General features: G+C 39.8%; 1 protein-coding gene across 2 annotated transcripts in view; it reads right to left on the bottom strand.

Annotated features, from left to right (window-relative positions):
• Positions 1 to 17,712, bottom strand: part of LOC147177030 (CUB and sushi domain-containing protein 1-like) — a 383,887-nt gene that overhangs the window by 186,332 nt on the left and 179,843 nt on the right. The gene's annotated exons all lie outside the window — the stretch shown is intronic.

Here is a 17,712-nt window from a genome sequence, read left to right as displayed (position 1 = left end):
TGGGTCAAATTGACCCATAAAGTGGATCAGTGCTTTTTTTTTATCCATAATTCGGTTACTTTTGACCCAACTGTTATAAAAAAGAAATAAAAGAAATACAATTAACACAAATTTGGGAAATAAAAAGTATAACAGGAAAAGGATGAGATTTAAAAGATTTTTAATTGCTGTCCCGATCTGATCACATGATCGTAAATTGGGGCCAATCACATGATTTTCAGTTGATTGGTATCGGCTGACTTGCACTCTGCTGCGAGAAAATTCTGATCGGGACATCCATAAAGTTTGAACATTCTATCCATTAATATGATTTAATATGGTGGTCTCTATTTGAAGACAGGGGATACTTTGTTTTAAGTGGACACACCCATAAAACTCAGACCTATTAGGGTTACACTATTTGAGGAAATACAGTGCAGACCATCTTTTTATAACTTGCAATCTTTCTAATGCTCTTTTATTGAAATTGTTGCACATTACGTTAGGAACACTGCATTTTTTTTTTTAATCTTAAAATACAAACACGTTAGATATTGTGTTGTATACATGAGTATTATAATGATTTATCCTTAATGAGCACGTGTTGTCGCCAGTTGTTGGATGACACAGTGGCAGCAGCTACAGGGAGCTTGTGGTCTAACTGGGCCAAAAATCAATCTGCGGCTGGAGCCAACATGCCTCGGCTCCACAAAGAGGGCAGCAACACAGTCACTGAAGTACCAACCTGGAAAAAATCCACAGATTCTAACCCCGGTGTACACAGTGCGTTATGTGTGTGCTTGTACAACTGGAGCGTGTTAACTTGTTGAGTGTGTACTGTGTATCCAAAGGTCCTTTTGTGTGTGTGTATAAAATAGTCTGTCTATATTTAAGGGGTACTCAGTTTAATCAGTTTGTGTAGGCTGTTCCAATTAAACACTGGCATAGTAATTAGACAAAGCTTCACCATGAGACCCTGAGAATTAGGACAGGAAGAAAAAGAGGGGCGAATGGTGAGGAAGATAAGTTGACAAGGAGGAGGAAGAGGAAAGCAACAGGAGAGACCACAGATGAAGAGATGAAAAGGAGGTGATAAGGAAAATACAGTTTATCAGATTTAGCTCAAATGGAAAACTATGCATTGAAAGGAAAAGCTGTGGGCCCAAAACATACTGTATGTACAGGTACATACCATTATGTCCAAAACTCTTGAGTCCACCGGTACATTATTGTTTTAACACACAGGAATACACCGTAAGGTTATTTCCATGAAACTGGAGGAGTGGTGTGTGGGACAAGGAAGAAGCCATTAGACTTGTATGTATGTGTGTGTTTATTATTGCATTGTTAAAGACCCTGTAAAGTTAATTCAGAGATTTGTTTCTAATTACAATATACATGTTTGAAGATAATTGCTGCGTGAGAACTATTTAGTAGTCAATTGTAGAGCTTCTCTAGTTCAGTTAAGTCAACCCTCACCCACAAATACAAAACCTTGACCGACATTGTCTGTGCCATCTGGCGCAAGTGCGACATGCTAGCTAGCTAGCCATGCCTACAGCTGAAAATGCATCTTCCCTTTATATATTCTGCTGGCATGGCCGCTTTAGAGCGCCTCACCTGTTGAAACTGAAAGCTACGCAGTAAATTTACTACTCTACAATGGGATCAAATAGACTCAGTTTTAGAGAAGGATAATATTTACACTTGGAAGAGAGTAAAATAAAGAATTGAAAAAAAGTCACTCAAGGGATAAGGAACGAACTCACGACCTTCAGCTTGGTAGACTGCCACACTGAGATAAGCCCCTCTCTGTTTGTCTGTTTCTGTACTATTTGCTTATCTCCAAGAGGAGAGCAAAAACGTAGTTTTTGGTCCAATGTTTTGGGCCGTGGAGTTAGGAAGATTCGAGCTGACACGATCAATACACTTTATTTATGTATTTATTCATTTTCAATTCTTCATTTTACTTTCCTCCAAGTGTAAATATTACTCAAAAAATGAGTCTATTTGGTCCTACTCTAAATAGTGTCAACTTTACTGTTTACTTCTTTGCTAGGGGAGAAAAACACGTCAACGTCGACCACCAAAATTGGTCAACACGAACATGTATGCCTTAATACAGGAGGCAGAGCAATTACTTAAATAACTGATGGAATTATCAATAGGATAATCAATTGTAAAAAGATGTATTAGGCTCTAGTTATTATTAATAATTAATGGCATTCATTTATTTAAAGACACTGATCATTGAATGATTTCTCACAATAACAGGGAAACAGATAAATAACCAACATGCAACACTTTATTTGTGCCCAGTCAATCTCTACCACTGTTTACATTTACAAATGATCACTTAGACAAGATTCCTAGAAAATCACAATGCCCATCACTGGTGAACTTTTTTATTTATTTTATTTTTTATTTTTCGAGAACGGGCTACTGATTTTGTCGTATAAAATAAAGTGTAATTGCTCATCGACTACAGTAGATGGCAGTCTCATTGTCAGACTGCGCAAGGAGTATTAGCTGTTCTGCCGAGGTATACTTAAAGCATTTTTATAGACAAATGATATTATTTGTAGTTGTGGCTGAGGGTTAGGAGAGAGCAAAATATAGTTTTTCTTCCTTTACAACAAAAATTAATTGCGAAGCACTGGGACATTCAACATCAAATCTGCTGGCAGTCCAAGACAGCATTGCATGTACTATAGCACAGGCTAATTGACGTATTCATTGTATGAACTAAAGCATCTGAGTGGCGTTATGTACACTTAACTAACCAAGCATTGCTCGTGCAAACATGGCGCCTGCTTGGTCCCAACAAACTCAAAGCCCTGACGGCACTGAGTGAGGCTGGGACGAGACAATAAAAGGACTCATGTGTCTCAGCCAAGTGATTAGTCACACATGGGTGACCATACAGTCTTGTGTTTGCCAGACTGCTGTGTTTCAGGCACTGCACTGCACAAAGGTGCTCCCTCATTTAGGCTAATGTCTGAGGTAGTCATCTGAAAGAATCGGGGGAATATTTTAGAAGGATAAGATGCACACTAACATGCACCGAAATTCTTGACAGAATATTCATTATAATAGATGCGCCGTCAGTCACAAGCATCGTTTAGATTATTGTGACGTTCTTTCAGACAGTTCATGTTAGTGGTTTTGCATTGACTAGATGCTCAACGCTAGTGATTTTAGTCTTCGATCTTAGTGCAGATATTTGTATTGTAAACAATCACCAACGGATTAAGGTTTGTATGGGCAATTCTACGTGGGTGCGTGCACGTGTGAGGATTTATGTATTTCTAGTGTTGCAAGAATAACGAATGACGCATCTTTGATGGTTGTCTCTGAGGGTTGTCAGCCTGAGGGCACTTTATTGTGATGCTATACCAGCTCAGTATGAGCAAGAGGTAAATAATAAAGATGAGGAGAAAACGTTAAGGCAGATAAAATCAATTAAGGATGAAAGGAGTAAGAGGTAAGAGCTAGTAGACTAAACTGGATTTCATTTTCTCATATTGTATAAAATAATTAAAATGTTTAAATGTGACAAAAAACAATTCTGGCAGCTCCTACAATAAAAAAATATTGATATAATCTGACTGGGGTCATCTGTACAGTTTCCTTTCTCGAGGTATAAATATATGGTGGTGACGCATATTAGCAAAGCACATGCTAAAAATAGCCAAGCAAATGATTTTTTTTTAATATATGCTTTTATGGAAACACCGAGGCAGTTGCTACCAGTTAAAAGCTTACCTGCGACCTGGATGCCTTCTTAAGCTACCCCTACATCAAAAGGCAAGGCCATTCTACATGAGTAAATCTGTCAAACTGGGGCCGCAGAGTAGCAATTACGGCCTTTTCATTTATTTATTTTTTTGCTGCAATATTTAATGGAGAAGGTGAAAGCAAGGAAGTAGCTCAAGTCAGGTAATTCATATTATATAAATCATATGCTTTTGAAAACAAACTGCATCACCATCACAGCATCAAATGAAAAAAAAACTGTTGACTCACAAACCTAAAGCAACTAGAAAACGAGAGGAGATGATCATTCCTAACAAGCAGCAAGGACAGTACAATAAAAAAAGATGTATATATATATATATATATATATATATATCATGATATATATATATATATATATATATATATATATATATATATATATATATATATATATATATATATCATGCTGACCTAGTGGACTGTTATTACATTTTTGACTTTCACCACTAGCTACCTAAAACTTGACTTCCGTGTATTTTTCTCTTTTGCTGTTCAAAAGTGTACACTGACAAAATCAGATACTCCAGATTTGATCATTTGTTGGTCTTCCATTTAGTTTTAACATCATTCAAAATTAGTAATGTCCCTAACGTAAGTGCGACTGTATGAGCATGCTACTTTCACCGTCTTCACTCACATACAAATGAATAGGGTTCTTGTTCACAATGTAGGACAGCAACATGAAATCAATCCAATCTTCCAATACTGAAAAATTAACGTGAAATGGAATAACATCCGTGCAACCTGCCATAAGCCAAAGTTGGAGCAGATGTTGTATTAAATATACCCCTCCACCCCGGCCCTTCCCTCCACCCCATTTCCCATTGCTGGCAAAATCACAAAGTTCATGTTTGGTTTCCCATGGCTGTAAAGTTAACACCAAGCAGAACCAGAACAAATGTCAGACTGTGAGCACGTTTTCCCAAACTGGGATTTGACCATATGTAAGAGGCAATTTATCTTTCAGGTTGATGAACACCTTGCAGTGCTGGAGCTTCACTGCAGCTGTTTATACTTGGTTTAGTGCAAAATCCCTCTCAACGAAAATCAGTAAATGAGAAGTTTTTCCTTCTCTTTCTCTTTTATTCAACTCATGAGGTGTGTTTCCATGACCCCCAGTTTTGCGCAAAAGCAAGCTGGTAATGGAAACACGTGATTTTCGAAAAAACTCAAATATCGCAAAAACATTTTCACGCTCTCATGAGGTGGTTTTTGAGACGTGTCGAAATAGAAGTATTTCGCAAAAGTGTCATGGAAACACTTTTTGTACTTTTCTTCCGTAAACATCATGAGCACCTCCTGCAGAACTACGAGATCTCGCGAGACGGGAATTGCGCCTCAGAAGCAAAACGCTCTTCAATGGAAACACTAACAAGTCGAATTTGTACTTTATTGAAATAGTACAATATCACTTTTGTTTTGGTGAGATTTAACAGTAGTTCTGTGTATCCATACGTTGCCCCATCTAAAATTCTGACCTCATTTTCCAATGTGATGTTTAGCTGCATTGTGCAATGTTTTTAACCCATTTGGCAATTACCAGATGATCTACTTGTGATCTATAATGGAAGTGTACCAGACTAGAGGTCACTTATGTTGTGTAAACTTCTATTGAAAGTTATGTGCAGTACTTCAACCCATTTTATTGAGTTCCATTTTCTGTACCACTTATTGGCAAACAACCGTTCAATAGCGGCGTGTGGATCGATACATCCAATTCCAGATCTTTATGTTCTAAAAAAACATTTTAAGCTCAAAAAATTGATAGTTTGTATGCTTCGTTCATTTGAGATAATGTTATGATCATTAACAGGAACACAGTGGAATGTAACAAAACTATTGATGCTGTTTAAATGGTGTGCGGTTTGTGCAAAATACTTTGTTCATTCAAACATTTTCACTTTTCACAAGAATACTTCTCTGACAGTTTCAATCCAAGCTAATAAGAAAGCTAAGAAGTTAAGTGAAGTACAAGTTAATAAGCTAATGTTTGTTAGCTTCTTTGTGAAGGCAGAATATTTAACACAGCTCTTGTGTTGGATATTGTGACATTGAGTAACTAACTAATTTCCAGTTGGGCATAGTGGATGAGTAGAAATGTTCAACAAATCTCAGTGAATGCTCACAACTCCAGCAGACAAATAGTCCTTGTCTCCAATCTGATCTAGTTAATGCTAAACAAGTCTTTTCTGGGAACCTGAGTTCATTCAGAGCTCTCGATGGCTTTGGGGACACCATCCATTGACACCGCATAGGCGTGCAGAGAGAGATGTTGGAAAGATGCCAAAGCCCTAGGGCTAAATGGACTTCTCAACGTCGATAGTGCTCACAAGGAGTAAACGCATTAACATCCTCACTGGGACTTTCTGCAGGAACATCATATCCCAATGAAGCCAATGTGAAAGGAATTCTGAAAAATTTTGCAGTACCTAAAGGGGTGGTGCTACTTTATTGATTCTTAAGTGTGATATGACGTCTTTAGCCCTGCTACCTCTATTTAACATTAAAGTGTAACTCAACCCCCTACCAGATTCTTGCTTCCGCCTCTCTCTAATATTTGAAAACGGCGCTCAAAGCAGCATGACCTGCAGGACCTTTGGGTTTGTATACAACACAATGGCAGATTTAAGAAGTGACATCGGTAGTCTCTGCTCGTCCAATGAGAGGACAAACAGCCAAATTGTGCTTATCCCAGTGTTTAACCTGAAGATGGCGCCACACCCAAAATTCTAGCTTTCAGCAAACGTGCTACAATCTTGAAACACACACACACACACGCACACATACATACCAACCACAACATGGCGGGGCACAGAAAAACCCTGTGAGGAAAGGCACCCAGGAGGAGCTCATCCTCACTGATGTTGCCCAAAAGCCTGCATTGTGGAATACGACTTGTATTCTGTTTAACTTTTCTTTTCTTTTTTTTTTACACAACAGAAAAATCCAAGTTATTCTCTATAACATTTTAGGGTGTTTAGAACAGATTGTAATTGGATTTACATTACTTGTTAGATGAAATATTGCTCATATGATTCGGTTTTAGTCTCATTTTCTGAAATAGATGAATCACAAAACCGAGGTTTTACTCTATATGAGACCAGACGGATGTGTCACAATAAAAAGAGTTTGTGAACATGTCGCCTCGAAACAACTTTGCTCCTCAACAGAAATGACACAAAGGGCCACCCTGACACGCAACTCACAAAGCTTTCACGCAGGGTTCTGAATAGCTCTGTTGTCACAACCAATTGTGTTGTGGCTGCATCTTTTACAGCAACAACTTCCAGATGGTAGGTAGGATAAAGTAAATACTGCAATGGTGTTAATGCTTTGCCAAGCAAAACTACATTTGGAGGAAGGCTGTTATTCTGCGGACATCACTCAGAGTTCATACTGTAGCCTATAATCACATGTAAAATGGTAAACAGGACCAATGGATTAGAGGTTAAACACACTGCATTCAAAGTGTCTTCCTAGTGCCTATTTTTTGTAACCTGAGCAGCGTGTAAAGACTCCATTTTTGTGTTAGTCCTACACTGTAAATGTATTAAAAATGTCCTAACAGTGGCTTCTCTATGTTCCCTTGGTGGAAATATATTAGCGGGGCAAGTGACATTTCCAGCAGTGCTTCTCATCAATCACCCGCTAAACAAAGTAATCACTGTAGCAGCCACAGTCTGTTAAACAGCAACTCAGCACAACCTTTCCAGCGAGACTATAGCGCAAAGAAAGGAACGCTAATATAGAAAGTGCCCGTGTTGTTAAAGCCAACAGTGGGCACATGTACGTCAGACTTAACAAATCACAGAACAACGGTGAGCTTACATGTAACTAATAATTCACCTCAAACATTTATTCTATTACTCTGTTGAAATCCAATTAATCTAGTGATTGCCAGCAGTGCTTGGGATTACCAAATTTAAATTGAAATGCATTACATGCTAATGTAACTATGAGAATTTTTGAGAACATTTTTAACCAATGTCAAAAAGTTCAATCACAATAGACAGCCACCTCTTGCATATAGAGTGAGTGGGTAGCACACAATGGGATGTGGTGGATGCTGCTGTTATCGCTGCATGTCAATTAACACTTATGTGATTAATAGAGGTTATTAACATGTTTTGATATATTATGATGGACTCTTTAGACCAGCTGTCCAGGTGATATGCTGCCTGTGAAGCATCCTATAATTGGGTTATCACGTACAGTAAAACGTGTAACATATAAAATATCAGGTTATACCATGACGTGTTGTATTTGTTATTTATTTGCCCTCTGGGAAGGGCTAAGAATATTGCTGCAGTCAATCAGTGGCTACACAGAGCAGGTGTTGTCTCTTGGTTCTGATGTTAGAAAATATGTGTACAAGCTATTCTAGTTTATTTATGTGCATACATCATTTTGAAAAACATAAATGATAAAGGATGTTGGCTTAGTACATAGAAAAAGGTGTCTGGCTTTTCCACCAAATTCTTACTTATGTACAATGCATCACATATTGACATGACAAAAGTTGTCATAAAATTTCAATATTTGATGTCTCGTAGGAATTTGTCATTAGTAGCGGTCAAACTTTAATATTCCGAAGAAGGGTTTCTCATCACAGGAACTTCGAAAACATAGAAGTATAATAATAATAATAATAATAATAATAATCATAGATGAATGAATAAATAATGATCCTCGCAAGATGGTGGCTGACTTAAGTTTAGGCTTCAGCATCAAAGTGCCACAAGCTGCAAAAGCTCTTTTCATGTAGGGCCTAAAATGGCCAAATAGGTGAGATATCTTAAAATTCCCACCAATACATTTTCATTTCTGCAAATACATCGCCTTCAAGTGTTGTGAATGATTACACGCTAAGGCTTGTCAGTTGCTTGAGCATCTGCTTGGGATGTTGAATAGGGAACCCTTCACTCCCTTATCAACTGTCATGTGCTCTGTGACAGAAAGAATGAATGCTCAAGGCTTACATCTGCTTTCAGCCACCATGATGACAGTGACACACGCCTATTCCCCCTGAAGGGCTTTCAATAAAATGTATCTTGACTGGACTTGACTTGAGGAGCGGAGGGACAATTTGAAAGCAGTTGTGGACAAACTACTACTACCACCACTACTAGTACCACTACTACTAGTACCACTACTACTACTACTACTACTAATGCTTCTACAGACCCAAATATGGACAAATAAGACTGGCCTCTAGAAAGATTTCAGTTTTGCTTCTGAGATGCTGAGGTGCCCTTGAGCAGTGCACAGTATCTACAAAAACACAAGCACAGTTAAACCTTCAAGGAAGAACACAATCTGTTCCGGGACACTTGTCGACCTCCAATTTTTTTGCGGATTAGGAAACAATTGTGCCCATAGGACATAGCTAATAGTTAAAAGGTTAATGATAAAGTAAAGTAAAATGTTAAGGTTTATAATGGTTTGTGTAAAAACTGTCAAACAGAACAATGAAACACTGTATTTGATGATGAGCGCATAATGCAACAGATATATGTTGCACATTATTAATATTTTTACTTTCTCAACTGTAATGCGTAAAAAGAAGTATTACTTAAAAAAAACAATAAACTACTCAAATTTAACAAGCAATAAGTTGAATACCAATCAGCCTGTTTTGTGCTACTCCAAAGACTTTTTCCTATTAAGTCATTTTATTAATTGGCATAAAAATACATTCATGATTCATGTCACCCTCACATTATCTTTTTAGTCTGTGCTGTAATCTACAGTCAAGTATTGTAAAAAAAAAAAATGTCACACACAAATAAATATTTAAATAAGTCACATTGCATTTTTCCTAATCACACATCTTGTGGAGGCATGTGAAACATTGACACTTTTGGGCTACGGGCTGGAGACCAGTGGTTGCTATGGAAACAATGACCTAGCCTGAGGCTATCGAGAGTACTGCAGGGGACAACCTGTCTAAAAATGCACATAAAATACACAACAACACAAAAACATCACCACTCATTTGCATTTGAAAGAAATGTGCACACAAATACAGTACATAGTACTAAAGTTTACTTTTTCCGGTTCATTTCAAATCAAATGTTAATTTAAAGACGTTATTGCCAGACACAAGAAGGAGAAAAAATAATAATGTTAATGTGATCCAGGTTAAATTCTTCCAGTTTTTTAACTGAATAATAATAACAACACAATATAAACGGCAAGATTTTCACGTTGATATTCTGTTCATGTTACTGTGTTAGCACCTAACAAAATCAAAAGGCTGGGTCTCCAAATCCCTCTCAAATAACCCTATACATTCCCAGCATGGCAGACGACTGCAGAGGGGAGCGCTAGGAGATAAAATAGCATTAAACCTTTAAAATTTCATCCCATCCCACTGCCCCTTATCACTCCCCCAGCACAAAAAAACCTGGCTTTTCAGTCGTCGTGACTCCTGTCAGTATTGCTATGAAAACTCTGACCGAAGCCACAGTGGCCACAGTGAGAGTGGCCTGCCCTCAGGCTGTGCTCTTAGCAGAGGGGACATTGACACGCAAGTCATCCTGTACACAACAACGTGTATGTTTTTGTACTAGTATGTCTTCCCAATCACATGCGATCAGGAGTTTGAGAAATACACTCACCGCCTGACATACCGTGACATACCTAGTGTGATCCCATTTAAAAAAATCTACATCCAATACTTTTTTTTTTTTGCAACTATGTCAATCAACTATGTTGCTACTTTTGTTACCTTAGTCAAAGAACCACAATAATTGTAACTTGTTAACTATTCACTGACGCTGTTGAACGTTTTACCAATAGTGCAAAATTCCTGAAACAGCTGTTGTATGATTGTGCAGCTGTCGTTGAGTGTCACATTCATGCATATTTCAAGCACTGTAGGAAAACCGATTTTTTTTGGGGGGGCTATGTCATAAGAAATACATGCATTATTAGCGTGACAGAATTATGCAGAAACGAGCGAGATTTACAACACTACGTGCTTGGAGGTGAACAAAGTAGAGCAGATCAATACAATAGGAACGCGGGTGCGCATCGCTCCAATGTTTAAATAGACATTCATCATCGCCGCCTCCGCTGCTTGAGGCGCTGCTCGCTCTCCTAAACGCGCACGCACGTTCACAAAATAAGGTCTAATGCATCTTCATTTAGTCTTGCTGTCCTCTGGGCACATTTACATCTGTCAACTCACTTTGCCGAATGGATGGATGGGCTTGTGTGAGTGTGTGTGTGTGTGTGTGTGTGTGTGTGTGTGTCTGTCTTCATTCTACATGCATGTGTGCATCCATTTCCATTTCTGTTTAGGTATTTTTTTGTGTGTCTTTAAGGATGGTTGAATCTCTTTCTCTGTATGCACATACGAGGATATGTGATACTTAGTCTCGGTCTTTAAACTAAAAAAAATTGTGTTTGTGTGTGTATGTGCATGTGTGCAAAACAGTCAATTTCAGTGGTAGGTGACAGTTCATGGTCCCTTGGGCAGCGTAGGATTGTGGGTAAGCACGATGTCACAACTATACTCATATATCATGAAGCTGACAAGACGCAGCCACAAATATGATACGCACGCACTTACAAAAGTTGCATTGTTTTTCTGGTGGGTAAAAAGAAAACATGCAAACAACGATAAAGGATGAATAGATGAATAGGTGAATACTAATACAGGTGTTATCATTATTTGACCTCAAATGACCCAAACATTACTACTTCTACATATTCTACCTACTCACTGTCACCTTATTCCACCCTCATCATTCTCACTCCACAGTCAGAGTTAAGACTCGAACCTCCTTCCTGTTCTGACGCAACACGTAAGGTTTCTCTTAGCTGCTTTGTGATAAGAGACAATGGAAGACTATCATATACCTGTAGCATTTTAACAAGACACATGGGCTGGATTGCTTCAAGTGACATAATTCTAGATTTGTTCTCACCCGATTGCCCCAATTCACACATGTAGTCGGATAACCAGAGATTGGAATCAAGCCCCTTTTAAAAGGAGATCAAAATTCAATACGACTACAACTGCAGCATGATTTGAGCGGGGGGTGGTGGTGGGGGGGGGGGGGGGGGGGTGGGGGGTGGCGGGGGTTTGTCTAAAGTTTTAAAATCATTGAAGATTTCACTCACAAATGATGTGAGAACACAACAACAAATAATATACCAAATTTAAAAAAGGCAGCATTTGATTTTGCAGACACTGTATACCAAACTGAATTGAGGGGAATTAATTAAACTACCGGTACTCACAATTGTGTCATTGTTGAAAACATTAGTCCTCCTGTCTAGGAGTCAGATTGTTCCAATACGGAAAATAAATGAATAAATACTGTTCTCTCACCCAAGCAGACAAAACATATAAAATAAAGAATACTCATTTAAAAATTTAACTAGATAGCCAAAACTTGACCAGTTATCGAACCGTATCGGTATCAGGCTGGTATTTGCTGGTATGGCTGATGATACCGATATTGGCCACCCTCATGTGGTCAATACTGGCTACATGTGGGAGATATCGCAAATCAATTGTTTTTTATTTGCACTTGTCTCAAAAATATGCTGTTTTACAGACCGGATGTTTGGTGATTTCAATTGGGTGTAGTTTAAACATATCTGGTCCTCAGAATCGTGATGTTTATGGTGTGAAAATCGATGCTGAAAATCGATGCTGTTACCTTAAGTGGAAATCACAAGGAAGAACCGTGAGAGGCCATTGAGTAAAAATTGCATTGTCTTTTCATTGCCATTTGAAATCTGTGTTGTTGTTATATATATATATATATATATTTTTTTTTTAGGTCAAGTCAATAATAGAAGACAAAAAATAAGAATCCCTTATTGGTTGGAATTTAAATGTTTTCTGGGGTTGGTGAAAGATTCTGGTTGGTAACCCACTGGGTAGTAGGTGATGTCTGGTTGGTCCTGGATTTCACTTTTCTTTCTTTTCTTTGATCCTTCCTCGGGTCTCCTGACAACTTCACGACTCTAGCAGGATTCTGAAGTATTCGGTTTAGGTGAGCGGTATGGGATTTTTAATAGGTTTTAGATAAATTAACGAGCACACACTCACACGCACGCACATATACACACACACACATTCTCTCAGCCAATGATATTTAAGTGCTCCACCATATTTACGATAAGTGTGTGACTGCTGTGGTGAAGAGTATGTGTTTATGCACAAGTGCATCTCAAAATGTATATGTCCATGTGTGTTAGTGTGCATGTGTATGTGTGACTTTGATGCATCCGTGCACCTACTGTATAAGATAAATTGCTGCTCCGATGACAATACAAAAAAAGCTGCCATGTCCCAGATTCTCAGATTTGCATCACAATAACAAGTCAGAGAAGAACGACAGAAATGGAAAATTAACACGAATCAAGCCTGCCTGCCTATAATAGCAGTGAAGAATTGTAAACATCACGAAATAAGATCACCACTGGGTGCATGGTCACAGTGCCCCCTATCACCTTATCAAAAGAACAGCACGATAAATGAGCGTTGTGTCCTGTGTACTCTTCTTTGCATCTTTACCTCCTCTACAAACAGGTTTTTTTTTGTAGTTTTGCTGCAAATATTTAATTAACTTATTTCAAGAGCTTTGTTTATAGACAGAAAGCTGCTGACCATCCACAGAAGAATGAAAGTAAATCGAAGATTGACCCACACACAACAAAACAAAACTACAAAAAAAAAAAAAAATCATTAAAAAAAAAATGAATAAAACATGACGATGAGAGAATAACCTCATTGGTGATCACTTTATATTCTTGTGGTAGTAGTCTGCAGGGTGAAGAAATGTCCTATACCAGCCTGGAATGTGTGTGTCTTGGCAGTAGTTGATTTAAAGGAATATGCAATTGTCAATAAAGCATTAAAATACATCAGCAGCCTGATCATTCTGCATATAGATTGACATCCAGTTAAAATAACCTGTCAAGGCAATCACCTGGTGCACATTTGCTTTATGCAATCTCACACAAGTAGATTAGGAAGATAAGCATCTACTCTCCCACTATGGGACATACTCAAGATTCCCAACATGCACACTGGAATAATAATGACAGCTGGCCCATTTTCAACACATACATTACAACAGCCACATCACACTTAAATGATAATATTTATCATGGTTCATTATCCAATTGAGATAGGCTATGAATCATAGACACGCAAGTGTGCCATTGTGTGCATTTTTCACATGAAAAAGCAAGACATCTGTTTAAATTAGAGTGTGTGTTGGGGGGTTGAGCTGTTGCATTCTTTAGAGGGTGTTAGTGTTCATACCTGAAAAGTGTCTGTGTAGCCTCATTCACTGCCATTGACGGCTATTGACGTAAAAAAAAAAAAATATATATATATATATATATTTTTTTTTTTTTTACTGTGCTGGCAGTGAATGAGTTAAAATAGATGTGTTTGTGTGTTTTAGGGGTTGAATCAGTCATAGCTAAGGTAACCATATTTTGATTTTTGATTTATTTTTATTTTTTTTTAAAGAGGACGCTCGGCCAGGCTACGTGATACGTAAATGATACTCAAAGTTTACTCAAAGATGTCATACATTAGAACTATTTTTTTTCTTTTTCTTTTTTAAGAGCTCAGTATTGTTCATTCGGAAATGTCATCATCATCATTGCTCTTTTTTTTTTTTTTTTTTTTTTTAATACACATATATATATATATATATATATATACATATATATATATTTTTTTTTTATTTTTTTTTTTGTGTGTGTGGGTGAGCATGTGTATGTGCGTGCGTGCGTGCGTGCGTGCGTGCGTGCGTGTATTTGTTAGCTCACCAGAAAACCTATTAGAAAAAAATCTCATACCGTTCACCTAAACCGAACACCAGGAGACCCGAGGGGACCGAAGAAAACCAAGGAAGGTGAAATCCAGCACCGACCAGACACCCCCCCCCCAGAACTCCTCCCCAGCCCAAGAAACATCCAGACCCCATCAAATCCAAAAAACATAAAATCAGGGAGGCCTCAAGAGACCAAAGGAGAGACCGAGAAAAGGAAGGAAGGACAGACGAAGCCGCGTGAGATCCGCAGACACCAGCCTCCACCGATTCAATAACCTGAGGAGGAAACAGATTGTGTCTGAGTTTCGGTAGATGCTGGTGTGGTGGATCTGGCATGCATGAAAATCTCCACCAAAGAGGGGAGCCGTCGACCCCCGCCGGAACAGAGCAAGCGCAACACCTCAGGGCCCCCCAGGCCGCGGCAGCGCCAAAGGACGACCCCCGGGCCCCGCCAGGGCCACCGGCCGGAGAGCAAACCCAGGAGCAGGAGCGCCCCCTGCCCCAACACGGCCCGCGCCCCCGGCCCAACGCAGCAGGACGGGGCACTGCAGGCCCACCAGGCACCCCACTGGCCCCCAACCCCCGCCCCCCCACGACCCCCCGCCCCCCATCCACCCCCGCCACCCACCCCAACCCAGCCCCAGCCGCCCCCAATCCCCCAGACACCCCCCACCCCCAGCACCCCCCCACCCCGCAACCCCCACCACCGCCCCCCCCCCAACAAAGCCGCCCACCCCGACCAACCGGCAGCCCCCCAACCCCCAGCCCCCGGGGACCACCCGCACCCAGGCACCGGCGCCGAAGAGGGGCCGGACAGCGGAGCGGAGAGGGCAGCCGCGCCCACCCCACCCCCCGCCGTGTGGAAGGACGGAACACCGGGGGCAGAAGGGGGAGATGGGGGCACTGGAGGGCGGCCGACACCCCCGAACCCCAGGCCCAGCGGGGGAAGGCCCCGGTCGTCACCCCAGCGTTCTTTGTGAAAATTAACCCCTGTTACTGAGTCCGCCAGCTCGCGGACTGGCGAACTCTACCCCTAAACCGTGAATGTGGCCCCACCCAGTGTATATACATGTGTGTGTGTGTGGTGCATTAAAATTAGGAGCAGGTGAACCGGAGCCGATGGAAATGATATTCCCACGCTCCGATCCACCCGCCACCCAAGCATGTTGCTGAGTGTATGTGGTGCATTAAAAAAAATAGATAGGGCGGCGACACGGACAGGGGACCGCAGCACTGCTCTATACTGCGGCCCCCAACCGATGGCACCCCCACAAGCCCCCCCCCCCACCCACAAGTTGTAGAACTATTTTAATGTATACCTCCCCTATATGGGTAGAAAATAAAACAAAAAACAAAAATCTCTTTTGAAGTCTTAATAAATAACGATACAATTTTCAAGCAGCCAACATTCTTCTTCTTATTATTATTATTATTATTTATTTATTTATTTTTTATCAGTCTTTGCTAGTGTTCCTTTTGTGCATCAGCCGGGTGCAAACCACGCACATAGTATCTATTTTCTACATACCCTTCTTCACTGTACCAAGTGCACCAACAACCACGGGGATCATTACTGTTTTTATATGCCACATTCTCTGTATTTCTAGTTCTAGGTCTTTGTACTTGCTTTTTTTTCTTCATTTCCTTCAGTGCGATGTTTCTATCTTATGGGACATGGCACAGTCATATCAATCAGTTTGCAGGTGGAATTCACTGAATCTTTAACGATGAAGTCTGGCCTGTTCGCTGTTATAGTTCTATCAGTATGGACTGGCATGTCCCACATGATGGTGATGTTGTTGTCGTTATTATGCATCACTGTCTCTGGCTCTTGTTTGTACCATTTGTCTGTAATCTCTATATCATGGTCTCTATAGATGCACCAATGGAGATATGCTGCAGCATTATTGTGCCTGGAGATGTACTCCGTTTTAGCTAGTACCTCACATCCAGATAGAATATGGTCCACTGTCTCTTCATGTTGCGAGCACATTCTGCATTTGCCCTCCACTTGCTGGCCACATATTACTTTCTGATAGTTTCTGGTGTTTATAGCCTGGTCTTGAGCTGCTACAAGTAGTCCCTCTGTTTCTCCTTTCAAACTACTTGACAACCATTTATTGGTAGTGACTGTGTCTATGTGAGGCTTCTCTAGGATCTTTGGCTACTGACCATGTAATGCTTTGTTTTTCATTAACTTTATCTTGGACTTAAACATGTATTTCAGGGCTTTGGCATTTGCAGAGGCAGATTTATCTTCTCTATTCTCAATCCCTTGCATTGTTACTTCACGTTTGAAATTAGTAGCATTCTTGGATATTGAATTTAGATCTTTCATGTTTCATGTTCAAGCACCCTTCTTTGTGCTTCAGACAGTGATGAAGCCCTAATGTTGCTGTTTTAAATGCTGTTTCTAAGTCAATCAGGCCCCTACCTCCATCTTTTCTTGGGATGTACAGCCTTTCCACATCTGCTTTAGGATGTAACATCTTGTGCATGTTTAATAGTTTGCGTGTTTTTGTGTCAATCTTCTTCAGTTCTGAGATTTTCCAGTCCATGATGCCAAAGCTATATTGCACGACTGGAATTGCAAGGCTATTGATAACTTTTATTTTGTTTCTTCCATTTAGCTCAGTTCTTAGGATTAGTCTTATTCTCCTATTATATGCTTTTCTTATCTTCTCTTTCATTTTGCTATGCTGGATACATCACTTTCTTTCTTTTTTTCTTGTTCTTCTTTTTTTTCTGGAGATACCATCACTTTCATCGACACCCAGGTAATTGTATACTCTTTCCTGGTCCAACGCTAGTGTTTCTGTGTCATGTATTACTATGTTTCCAGTTGAGGCCAGTTTACCTTTCTTAAAGCTGGCTTTGGCACATATCTCAAGTCCAAATTCCATACCAATATCATCGCTCAATTGTTTCACTATTTTCAGTTCTCCAACTTGTTCTTGCTCGTTTTTGCTATACAACTTTTGATCATCTATATAAAGCAGATTGCTGATTGGAGCACTTGTGTTTGAGATCTTGTAACCATACCCAGATGTAGCCATCTCTGATATTAAAGGCACAAGGGCTAGACAAAATAGCAGAGCTAAGAATTAATCTCTTTGAAAGA

The sequence above is a fragment of the Leptonotus elevatus genome, chromosome 3, assembly GCF_054856555.1.
Source record: "Leptonotus elevatus isolate MCC_2025b chromosome 3, RoL_Lele_1.0, whole genome shotgun sequence".
Taxonomy (NCBI): Eukaryota; Metazoa; Chordata; class Actinopteri; order Syngnathiformes; family Syngnathidae; genus Leptonotus; species Leptonotus elevatus.
Note: the sequence above shows the minus strand (reverse complement) of the source record. Positions and strands in the feature narration are given on the sequence as shown.